Source organism: Opisthocomus hoazin, chromosome 18 (assembly GCF_030867145.1).
Source record: "Opisthocomus hoazin isolate bOpiHoa1 chromosome 18, bOpiHoa1.hap1, whole genome shotgun sequence".
Lineage (NCBI taxonomy): Eukaryota > Metazoa > Chordata > Aves > Opisthocomiformes > Opisthocomidae > Opisthocomus > Opisthocomus hoazin.
The window spans coordinates 5,617,936-5,630,974 of record NC_134431.1 but is presented as its reverse complement, the minus strand read 5'-3'; the positions used below and the strand labels follow the sequence as shown (position 1 = coordinate 5,630,974).

Sequence of the window (13,039 nt, the reverse complement as noted above, 5' to 3'; positions counted from 1 at the left end):
GCTTTCTTGGCAGCCAGGGCACACTGCTGGCTCATGGTTAACCTGTCATCCACCAGGACACCCAGGTCCCTCTCCGCAGAGCTGCTCTCCAGCAGGTCCACCCCAAGCCTGTACTGGTGCATGGGGTTGTTCCTCCCCAGGTGCAGGACCCTGCACTTGCCCTTGTTGAACCTCATCAGGTTCCTCTCTGCCCAACTTTCCAGCCTATCCAGGTCACGCTGAATGGCAGCACAGCCTGCCGGTGTGTCTACCACACCTCCCAGTTTGGTGTCATCAGCAAACTTGCTGAGGGTACATTCTAACTCTTCATCCAGGTCGTTGATGAAGAAGTTAAACAAGACTAGGCCCAGTACTGACCCCTGAGGGACACCACTTGTGTTCACTTTCATGTGAACTGTATTGTTTAGACACCCTCCGTGGTAGGGCAGGTCTCATTAAAAGCGTCAGTCTTTCTATTCAACAGTGCAACAACCATATAGAGGTATAATCAGCTATTTTCCTGATCTGTTTTGCGAACAGCAAACCAAACCCCAAGTCCTCCAGGTTTGTAGACCTGAGCAGACCCAAGACAGAGCCAATAGGTAGGAGGAAATTTTTTCCAACACCGCAGAAAATACAGACAAACCAAGTAACCTTGATTTCCAGACTTAACTGACAGCAGAAGAGAGCAAAAGCACAGCTATCATTAGCACATCAAATATGATGCAGAAATTCGCACTTCTCATTTGGAATACTTACACAGAGCCAAACTCTTCCATTCCTCATCCCTTGTCATAAATTCAATTGCCTACACCTATTATCAGAGGACTCAGGGGAGATGTGCAGGTTTGCTTTACACTGCTGTGATTCCACGCTGTTCAATTCATCCAAAGCTTCTCAGTCGCCCCATCACCTCCTCCATAACAGCTATAACCAGAAGAAGGTTCAGCTCCATGAAATACACACCCCATTTCAGTCAAATGATCCAGCTCCTGAAATGATGGGGATAGAAAGGATGGAGAGACTATTTTCTGACTTTCTTTAATGCCTACCACGTGCCCAGAATAAGAAGAAAGCATATTGCAGCCAGGTCTGAGCTCTTTCGAGGATGGCAGGACCTTCAGTTGTCACTCTCACTGGTTAAAGGAAAACAAAAAAGTGAATAAAAAAAAGAATGCATTTTGGAACCAATAACTTAAAACTCCTGGATCTGGGGGACATGGCTATAGCAATTTTCTGCTAAGCCACTTAAATGTTTATCTGCCAATTCCATGTACAAAGTCTTCAGACTTACCCATTTAAACAATGGGCATTCAAGCAATCTATACTCTAAGCAGACGATATAGTACTGACAGGGCCATAACAACAAAGAAGGCACAGTCTAAATTTACAGAAACAAAACTAATGCCACCATAGCAACAAGTTAGGAAAAATCAAAAACTCCTTCTAAAACCTGGAAGCAATTTTGCCTCTAATCACACTGATACCAGGTGTAAAATTCTTAAATACAGTAATTTCTGACACACTCTCTTCGCAAAAAAAGAAAACATTAAACTCTGTGTACAAATATTCACTGAAAATATGTTTACAGATGCACAGTGTTGTGCAATAAAAATTGCATCTGTAATACTGCCTGAGATGATTTTCATTCAGGTAGGAAGTAATCGCTGTGTACATATCTAGGATTACAAATTAGGAAAAACTTTGAAATAGATACATATATTCTGAAGCAAAAATACTACGCACTATGATGTTTGTAGACAACTCCAGCTAAAGATGCACAGTTAACAACTGAGTTTGTTCCAAAGTTCATGGCTGTCAAAGGAGAGCTTGCCTCTACTCATTTAAATGTCCCTAACCAGACACCTAAAAAATGCATAGGGAAAATGCTAATGAGACCCAAATAACACTCAACTCAACCTGAAACTCTTTCTTTGGGTTTTGCTTTTTTTTTTTTTTTTGGAGGGGGAGACACAAGAGGAGAGCCTCAGGGGTTTGATTTGGTTTTGCTTTTTGGGGTGGTTTTATTTGTTTGTTTGTTTTGGGTTTTTTTGTTTTGTTTTGTTTTTTTGATAATAATATAAAAATAAATTCCCTTTGCAACAGTTCACTGAAGCCAGTGGAAAAATATCAATTTCAACCTGACTTCACCAGGTTGAAGATCAGAGTTGAATGGCACAGCAATATCCAAAGCAGAAGTCTCTAGTGACTTCATTGCCTTTTTTCCCCTGTTTGATGAGTCTATATGCAAAGGTGAGCCAAGTGGACTTCAGAGAAACAGCAGCCATAAGATTAATAAGGAATCAACCTCAAGACAAGCATTACTTCATCAAGAAACCAGAGACAGGCTGGAGGTCTTCACTGTTGGGAAGATTTCAAAAGCCTTTCAGTTGTAAATTAGTGGTTCCACACACCTGCAACCAGCAATTTCAGCCTGAAGTGTTCCAGCAAAAACGAACTTCTTTTGGAGCAGTTGTGTAGAAGTCCTTGAGGATGGATATACTCTGCTCACGCTTTCTCCACAGATGAAGTCAAATATCTGAATATTTAACATGGTACAACTTGGCGCTTAATAGCAGATCTAATATGAAAGGAACCATTAAAGTAGTTTCAAGAGCTAGACTTATCCTGTTAGAGTGTGGCAAAAAAGGATTTGCCATGTAAGACTGCAAACCAGAACACAGCAAATATCTTCCTGCTTTTTGGCATGGTACACATACAGCAACAGAAAAGCACACGCAGCTACGGCTGCTGAACCAGGAGGCTGCTTCTCAAAAAGGGTCTCAGTGAAAGGGCTGTTAGAAGTAATAGCCTGAAGCAAAGTTAATCAATAGGATATTAATAACATCATTAAAACATGCCAATAGGAACAACGAACCACCAAAACCATGACTTGATATTGAGCAGAAATAAGCTAAACTGTTGCCCCTTTTCTTTCCTTATGTTCCCACAACACCTACAGCACCTGCCTGTCCCCTCCCCAAAGAGGGGCTCGCTGAGCAGAGCCATGTGCCCCTCATTGGGCTGTCCCCTTCCTACTTACCATCCCTCCCACCCCACCTTGGCAAAACGCATACCTAAGACTAACTCCTATTTGGAATTTGGCTGAAGTTGGTTATTTCCTTCAAAAATTATCAGGGAAGAGGGACAGAGCAATGCTGGCAAAGGTAACTTGCCATGGAAGGGAAGTTTGGGAATCTCCAGCTAAAAGCGTTTTATGTTGTTACTGTCAGCCACGCTTCAGCAGCTATGCTGAAAACAGGAGTGCCCATCACAGGCTGTTACCTGCGTAGATCAGAACCTGGTCCGACCTGATGAGAAGCAGGTCACAGAAGATGACCCATTTGGCCAGCTAAAAATGTCTGTAGCGATGCTTTAAGTTCTCTAAAATGTGAAAAGGCAGCGAAGAGCAGTGCACAGCTCCCCGCTTGTTCTGCGGGTCCTAAGTGGGAGCGGGTATACGACCCCATGTGGGTTTCGAAATACAGGCATGGTTCTCATGTCATGTGTTTTGAAATGGACGGAATTTTGAAGTGTGAAATTACAAATTACTCCTACATTTTGCATCCAAAATAAAAGTATGTGCAGGTCTCAAGTTTTCTTTTGTGGCCAACAGTGCTGTCAGAAAGTTTATAACTTCAGAGCGCACTACATTTCTGGTCCCAAATTCGCCACCATCCCCCCTCTGTATAACAGAGCATACTCATCCACCTCGAATTACATCTGAAGAATTTTGCCCTATTATTTTCTTCACATAAAGAAGAAGGAAAGAAAAATAGGAAAATAATTCTTTAATCAAACTGACAGATTTTGAATGCCAGCTCTCCCTACCTGTAGCTCCATTAGACTGCCCTCTCTCCTGCTTCCCTGCAAGCCACTTATCTTTCTCTCAAGACCTGAGAGAAATTACCTTCTGTGTTTGTACTTTCCTGCTTGCAATGAGTAGCTTCCTGTTGCAGAGACATGGCTGATCAAGATTTCTATTGTAATGATGTACAAAAGCTCAAGATAAACTCTAACCCAGTGCATCAACAGCAAGTGCTTATTACACCTTGTGTAGAACCACCTTTTTTTTTCTTTAGGCAGTTTGCACTGGGAAAAACAAACACAGCTGTTTCACCATCCCATGTGGCTACAACTTTTCTCCTGTCTTGGTTTGTTTTTTTTCTTTTTTGAAAAAGAGACCTTAGTACAGTAGAAGGTAACCAAAAGGGCCATGGAGTGTTAATCTCCCCGCAGGAAACAACTTGCAAATTGCAACATTTAAAATTTATTGGTTACAATTAAGGGACAGGCTCATAAGGGTGACATTAGGGTGGGTCTGTACTACAGACCACCTGACCAGGAGGAGGAAATTGATGAGGCCTTCTACAGCCAGCTGCAAGCAGCCTCACAGTCACAGGCCCTGGTTCTCATGGGGGAACTTCAACCACCCTGACATCAGCTGGGAAGACCACACAGCTAGGCAGGCGCAATCCAGGAGGTTCCTACAGAGCATCGATGATAACTTTCTGATGCAAGTGGTGGAGGAACCAACAAGGAAAGGGGCGCTGCTAGACCCTGTATTAACAAACAAGGAGGGACTGGTGGAGGATGTGAAGGTTGGAGGTAGACTCAGCTGCAGTGACCATGAAATGGTCAAGTTCAGGATCCTGCGTGGAGGAAGCAGGGCGATAAGCAGGATCAAAACCTTGGACCTCAGGAAGGCTAACTTTGGCCTCTTCAAGGAGCTACTGGGAGGTATCCCGTGGGCCAGGGCTCTCGAAGGCAGGGGGTCCAAGAGTGCTGGTCGCTGTTTAAACATCACTTCCTCCATGCTCAGGAGCAATACATCCCCCTGAGAAAGAAATCAAGCAAAGGAGGCAGGAGACCTGCATGGCTGAACAAGGAGCTTCTAGCGGAGATCAGGTGGAAGAGAAAGGTCCATGGAATGTGGAAAGAGGGGCAGGCCACTTGGGAAGAGTACAGGAACACGGTGAGAGTGTGCAGGGATGCGACGAGGAAGGCCAAGGCCCACCTGGAATTGAAGCTGGCAAGGGATGTCAAAAACAACAAGAAGGGATTCTTCAACTACATCAGCAGCAAAAGGAAGGCTAGGGACAATGTGGGGCCGCTGCTGAATGAGGCGGGTGTCCTGGTGACGGAGGATGCGGAGAAGGCAGAGCTACTGAATGCCTTCTTTGCTTCAGTCTTCAGTGCTAAAACTGGCCCTCAGGAATCCCAGGCCCCGGAGGTAAGAGAAGAAGCCTACAAAGAGGACGACTTTCCCTTGGTCGAGGAGGACTGTGTGAGGGATCGCTTAAGCAATCTGGACATCCACAAATCCATGGGCCCCGATGGAATGCACCCACAAGTGCTGAGGGAGCTGGCAGATGTCATTGCTGAGCCACTCTCCATCATCTTTGAGAGGTCCTGGAGGACAGGAGAGGTGCCCGAGGACTGGAGAAAGGCCAATGTCATTCCAATCTTCAAAAAGGGCAAGAAGGAGGACCCAGGGAACTACAGGCCGGTCAGCCTCACCTCCATCCCGGGAAAGGTGATGGAGCAGCTTATCCTGGAGGTCATCAACAAGCAAGTAGAGGAAAAGAAGGTTATCAGGAGTAGTCAACATGGATTCACCAAGGGGAAATCATGCCTGACCAATCTGATAGCTTTCTACGATGACATGACTAGCTGGGTAGACAAAGGGAGAGCCGTGGATGTTGTTTACCTAGACTTCAGCAAGGCCTTCGACACAGTCTCCCATAACATCCTCCTAGGGAAGCTCAGGAAGTGTGGGCTGGATGAGTGGTCAGTGAGATGGACTGAGAACTGCCTGAATGGGAGAACTCAGAGGGCTGTCATCAGCGGCGCTGAGTCTAGTTGGAGGCTGGTAACTAGTGGTGTCCCCCAGGGGTCAGTACTGGGCCTAGTCTTGTTTAACTTCTTCATCAGTGACCTGGATGAAGAGTTAGAATGTACCCTCAGCAAGTTTGCTGATGACACCAAACTGGGAGGTGTGGTAGACACACCAGAAGGCTGTGCTGCCATTCAGCGTGACCTGCACAGGCTGGAAAGTTGTGCAGAGAGGAACCTGATGAGGTTCAACAAGGGCAAGTACAGGGTCCTGCACCTGGGGAGGAACAACCCCATGCATCAGTACAGGCTTGGGGTGGACCTGCTGGAGAGCAGCTCTGCGGAGTGGGACCTGGGTGTCTTGGTGGACAACAGGTTAACCATGAGCCAGCAGTGTGCCCTGGCTGCCAAGAAAGCCAATGGTCTCTTGGGATGCATTAGGAGGAGTGTGGCCAGCAGTTTGAGGGAGGTTATGTCCCCCCTCTACTCTGCCCTAGCGAGGCCCCATCTGGAGTACTGCGTCCAGTGCTGGGCTCCCCAGTTCAAGGAAGATGAGGAGCTGCTGGAGAGAGTCCAGCAGAGGGCTACAAGGATGATGAGGGGACTGGAGCATCCCTCCTATGAGGAAAGGTTGAGGGAGCTGGGCTTGTTCATCCTGAAGAAGAGAAGGCTGCGAGGGGACCTAATTTATGCTTACAAAAATCTCAAGGGTGGGTGTCAGGAGGATGGGGCCAAACTCTTTCCAGTGGTGCCCAGCAACAGGACAAGGGACAACGGGCACAAACTGAAGCGTAGGAGGTTCCAGTTGAACATGAGGAAGAACTTCTTCCCTCTGAGGGTGATGGAGCACTGGAACAGGCTGCCCAGGGAGGCTGTGGAGTCTCCTTCCCTGGAGAGATTCAAGACCCTCCTGGACAAGGTCCTATGCAGCCTGCTCTGGGTGACCCTGCTTCGGCAGGGGGGTTGGACTAGATGACCCACAGAAGCCCCTTCCAACCCCTACCATTCTGTGATTCTGTGAACATACTGCATAATGGTTTTCATAGCTTTTAAACTGTAAAAGCTTTTGCTGCCACTGTAATAACTAACTGATGTCACTGCTGATCTTCAGTAGATATATCTTCATGAAGGAGGACGCCATCAAAACAACCTTCCTGTATACAGACTAATGGTAGTTTTATTGTTGCAGGATTTCAGATATCCTTCTCTCTTATCTGATACAAATTCAAAAGCTACAATTTTAAGATATCTTACAGTTTGAATGTTCCCCCTCCTCCCCAGGTGACCAGGACTTTCACTCTTCTGTATTTCTCAATGAAGCTGTGGGATTAAATTTTGTTTTGTTCCCACAAAATTAAATTCAAGCATTGCCCAACTATCGAGAGTCTGTAACCTCTGCAACACCACCAGCTTTTTCTTTATAGCTTTCAGTCTACCTGGATAGGTTGGAATGTATTATTCTTTACAGACTAAGCTGCCTCCTCCAGCCCGGGTACTGGGTGCTGCCGCTGTGCCTGGAAGCACAAAGTTCAGTCACCACACAGAATACTTAAATTTCTGTGGCACATGGCACATTACATCACACATTAACATCAGCTATTCGATATTTTCTCTCTTCCCTAGTAGCTGTTTTACACATAATGACAGTCTACTTGAAGTCTGCTCCAGGGGAATGAATACTATGGGATGGATTTAGAAACATGAGTTTCAGAAGTGGGTCAAAGGCAGGGACCAGCTCTCACCTTTAATATGCGATGCTGCTCCTGGAGAGACACCGAGACAGGCAGAAAGGTTCGAAGCAGTTACTCAATGTTTGCAGTAAAGGTGTCATGGGCAACTTTTACTGGGAGGAGTGTTTTTTTCCACTATATGTGCATACAAATCTTCAAATAGGCAGTTAAAGAGGCAATGCTCTCCTTTCCTGCTGTCACCACTGACAGAAGAGCTCACTCCACCTGTGGGGATACTGAGCCACATCTCAGCCTCCTGCTTACTTCAGCCTCATTAAGCTCTTCAGATGGCACGGTGACGCAAGGGAGGGACAGAAGCAGGAGCACTGTTAATGTTGCACATGCTTGAAGTAGAATTTTCACAAGAAAACACACTTTTTTCCCTGACAAGTTGTAAAGGCCCACAAGCAGCACTTAGCTATTGTAGACACTGCTCCTTTTATCAACAGTAGGCTCCAGCATGCAGTTCTCTTCCTTCTGCCCAGGATGGGAGAGCAGACAGGAGCAGAACCTGCTCCTGGGACAGCCATAAAATCCAAAGGGTTGCACAGAGTTCCTGGCAATGACATCTATCCAAACTGGAAAAGCACAGAGAAAGGGGGCCAGTTTCCCAAGAGCTTAATACTACCTACATTTTAGAATACTCTTGTGGCACAATGGGTATCATTATCAGAATTAATTACAAGGTACAGGAAGCAAAAGACAGCAAAAAGATAATGCTTTCAGTAAAACACAGGGTCACAAAGATGCGATGGACTTGGTTACTTACTGGGAAGGGAAAATCTGCCTCGCTTCTAGCAAGACAAGGATGTATTCTGTCACATCAGCTGTATCTCTATAGAGCAAAGGGACTGTGCTGCCAAATCTAGTTCAAGAAATCAGGCTGAACGAAGCAGCTCTGTTAGGCCAGTCTGCCAGGCCACCCTCTCATACGCTTTTAGACAGGTAGAATTTGTGTACAAGCCGTTTTCTTAACCCTTGATCTCCGATACCAGAAAGGTAACTCCACCTTTTATTCTTTATAGTGCCTTTTTTTAAAGGCCGTCTACATATCCTACATACCCGCCTTCGTCACACCTCCAGAGAAGACAAAGCTACACAGGCTCCAAGCCTTAAGTGGTCAGTCAGAACAGTCACACTTGTTGCCCATGAACCAGATTAAAAAGCAGGAGAATTATGAGATGCCACCATGAGACACCTGCAAACCTGCACTGTCAGTTGTGAGAAAACAGCTCAACCCATTGCCAGAGCAGTGCAAAGCAGTGTCACTCAGTACATAACCAAGAAAGTCTGTGCATACTGGTGACAGCAGGAAACGCTTTGGCTTTTTTGTATCTGCTGCAAGAAAAGGCAACATGCACCTCGGCAGGTATTATGAAAGCAGCTAAAAATGATGAAGAACAGTGGCATTTTTTCCTTATTCTTAACATATTTGTGTTTTCAACCATGTGGGTGGGTGAAACAAGTTCTCATGCAACCATAGTTGTTTCTAAACAAAGCGCGTTTCTGTAAACTAGAGGAATCTATTACAAAGCACAGAAAAATATTTTTACACGCACAGTCTAATAACATGTTTTGTCAATTAGCTCAGTCACCATTTAAAGGAGTCACAATTCTACCCTCTTTCCCTTCTTTCCTACCTAGAAATAGAAAAAGCAACAGATTTAGAAGTCTTAAACTCAATTAGCATTTATTATAACTTCCCAGGTACAACCTACGCTTATCTCTCAACAGCATAAAGAGAGGTCTCTCTGAGGGGTAATGATAAAAGTAGGCATTTCACAGCTGATCTCCACACACCGTTTTAACAATCCTGCCCATTTCCAGAAAATCCTGTCACCCTATAATCTGCAGAAAGATTAAAGGTACATAACATAGCTTTAAAAACCCACATTGCTTAAAGTCTCTTATTAGTCAGGTTTCCCCTAAACTCACAGCTCATTATTTCTCAGCCAAGAACTGAAATGAAGTTCCTGTAATTCCACTAACACGTCACTTTTGGCAGGCAGCAATGGGTGCACTTCCTAGCTGTCAGCGGATCCAAGATCCAGGACAGTTATGTGAAGGAAAAGGTGAGAGCAGAGCTGTATACCTCTGATCTTCCAAAGCAGTCTGAAGGATTCTTCCTTTAACTCTGAATTTTCTGCCTCTATCCTTTCTGGGCCTTGAGAAGGCACAGAGAACTCTACACTCTTGAGAATAAGGATGTTCATCCTTAACTTAAAAGCAAAGCCTGAAGTACTCTATAGCTTGCTCTATGTGCCCCAGAAAAATAACATATTAAGTGATGCTGCAATAATTAGAGAAGGGGAACACGTTCCCATTTGTTTCCTCTTCTTTGTAAGTTGTAGCACCTGCCTGAATCACTGTTTTCTCTCATTGTCCTCTCACCCCCTCACTACAGTTTTGTGAAGTGGCAGCCAAAACCAGAGGTTGTTCCTAGGTTGGAACATGAAATCTTCTAATTAGGTACTCCATCTCCTACGAGGATGAGGTGGAGAGTGCCAGGAATAGAAGGCAGAAGCTCCTTCTGGAAGGAACCAAAAAAAATTAAACAGAAATCAGATCAAATGGTAGGAAAGAAATGTTTATTAATGAAACTGCTGTTAGTGCTGGAACAGGAGGGAAGTTTTCAATCTCCCCACTATTTGCAAGGCTTTTCCTCTCATTCATATTTAGTTAAACCCTTCTGTTCTGTTTTGAAAATCTAACCCCGGATAACAGTGAGCAAAGCTCATCGGTCATTCCATCCTTGCTTATAGCACCTTAGAGCTAAATTACCTTCTCATTTCAACCCTTAGATAAGCACACCACACCATGTAAGTAGAAGCCGGTTCTATATCCTAGTGCTGTCTGGGATTTGTTCTTTGGAGGGCAAATGCGTGCTGGATGTCACCTGCTGGAGGAAAGTTTTCCCAAAATTCATTGCTTAATGATGTACCATCCCTAATCCAGTTGATTTGTATCTTGGCAGAAAATATTCCCTATTCTGGGCAACTTTAACAGCTGTGGAAAGATGGAAAGGCAGCAACCCAGATTACATGGCCTCTTCCAGCCCCGTTAGCCACATTTCTCATACAAGAACACTGCTATCTTTTTTGCAGGTTTGTACCTTTGGACTGAGGTCAATTATGCAGCAATACTTTTAACCCAGATGACAGAACCATGACCAACGCTTGGATAACTGCAGTCATAGGAACACCAGTTTGTTGGATAGGTAGTATAAGCCCAGCACCAACTGTTTAGAAAAGGCTTGGAAATAAATATATTAGGAACTGTTTCTTGACACAGAAGGAGAACGGCAGCTAGGAGACTCTTTGTTTAAAGACAACTTTCACAGCACAAAGAATGGATAACAGTGAGAAACTGAAAGAACTGAATCATGAATTCTTCAATGACCTGATGTGCAAGCAGGAAGTCTAAAGAAGGTGAGAACTGGACCGTATTACTTCAGTGAGCTCAAAAACATAGCAGGGGCAGGTGAAGACCAAAATCTGAAAGGCCAGTGGCACAGAAATAGCTAAAGAAAGGCCATAAAAGCTGTCAAGAAAACACTGTACCGCAGTAAAGAGGTAACACTACAGAAGCACGTAAGAAAACAGTATTATGGCAGCAGGTAAACTAGGGGGGAAAAAATAGTTGAACATATCTACAAGTGTCAGATATCTGTAACTTGTCTGGACCTGATAAAATTCTCAGAACTTGTGATTTCACTAAGGATTTCCTTTGAATAAAACTTAGAGGATTGATGAGAATCTAGAAGGTGTACAAAGGTAAACATAGTACCTATTAAAAAAAAGGCCAGCTAATTATAGGCCAGTTGGCTTAACTTAAAATTCCTCCTTGAAGCAGTAGCACATACCGGTAGACTAACCACCTGCATGCATCTGGATGACCAGGCAATGAGTAACAGCCAACACAGATTTGTCAAGGATCAATCTGATTGCTTTCCATGGCAACATAACAGACTGTTGGATACAGGAATGACGGAAGTTGGGTATCTAGACTCCTGTGAGGCTTTTGATGCTGTCTCGGACAGACTTCTAAAACCTGTTTCTCAGACTTGCCCACTTCTGAAATGCCCCCCCCCCCGTTTTTTTTTTATTCATTTTGTAAATACAGTAGTTCCCAACAATAATTCAGAAATTACTAATGAAACATCAGACACTTCAAAACAAAACGTGGCCTACCACAAAGCTGAAAATGTCAGAGCACCTGGAAGAACTGTTGTAAATGACTATGGAGAACCACAGCAGAGGGGAGGAAGACTTGCTTACAAATCTCTTGTTGAAAGTGATGAAGGCAAGCAATGGGACTAGTTTGTCTGGGGGAGCTACTGGGTCTCTAGCATTGGACTTTCTTTTGCTTTAAAAAATAAAAGCTGCTCCTGTGAAGATTAGGGGAACTTTATCCTGAACTTCCAGCTTTAATTTTCAGATCACTTGAAAATATTTCAGACACTAATAAGGAACACCCCTAGTACCTCTCTGTAGAGATGGCTAAATGAGACAACAAGTTGTGATTAGTTCAAGGTTTTGTCAGCAAAGACAAGCACTGAATCCTCCCGCAACTCTGGGCAGTCAGAGTTAATTCTTGGGCTCTCTAATCTCTGCAGGGCTACAAGGAACAAAAGAACATTCCTTTACATTTGTGACTGGAAGAGGAGGGAAAGTGGCTGGCCTGGTACCGGATTCCATCTCTCTTCTGCTCACTAGGGAGAACTCACAGGCCCTACTGATTTGTTCAACCAGCCTGTGGACTTAGCCAAGAGCTTGTTTCAGTCAAGTACCACGTCCATCCTCTCAGTTTTCATCCTTATCTCAGTGGCACGGGCAGAGTGAGAACATCCAGAAGGATCATAATCAAATCATCTCTGCTTGAAAGAACTCTGCTCCCAGCACCGTGGTTTCTGCCCTGCCACTTCACCCAGAGAAGCCCTCCAGGTCTAGCAGAAATAAATACTGCTTTGACACCATGGCAAACAGATAGATGCACTGCTTTAAAGGAATCATTTGCAGACAGGTACTTTCCTGAGTATGACCTCCAGAACATCCAAACTATTCAAAATGGCTACCATACTGAGAGATAAAAGTATTCCACGAGGGGTTGAATAAAGACTCCAACTACATTTGCTTGTAAAACACATTTACCTTTGGTAGTTTGAGACCTCCAAGATTTGACTACTTCTGTCAATCAGATACGAACACAGAACACTTGCATCTAAGCTGCTACCAAGCACCTTAAAGCTCCAATTTGTGGGTTTGTTGTTTTGTTTTATGTTTTGGTTTTTTTTTTTTTCAAACATTGGCCTCTGGAATCTACCTAGGAGCAGAAATAGATGTGTCCAAATTGCCCAATTAGAGTTGTTCAGAGCATTTTCAATCCTGCCACAGCATGGTAGTCTGATATCCAGTGACACTTCTACACTAAGTCTGAAAAGACTTGGGTACACATTAAGAATTTGAGCACTTTGCTAAGAATTAATATTTCTTAAT

At 44.3% G+C, this 13,039-nt stretch overlaps 1 protein-coding gene across 8 annotated transcripts in view; it reads right to left on the bottom strand.

Annotated features, from left to right (window-relative positions):
- Positions 1-13,039, bottom strand: part of PTPRT (protein tyrosine phosphatase receptor type T) — a 475,971-nt gene that overhangs the window by 366,945 nt on the left and 95,987 nt on the right. The window lies entirely within an intron of this gene.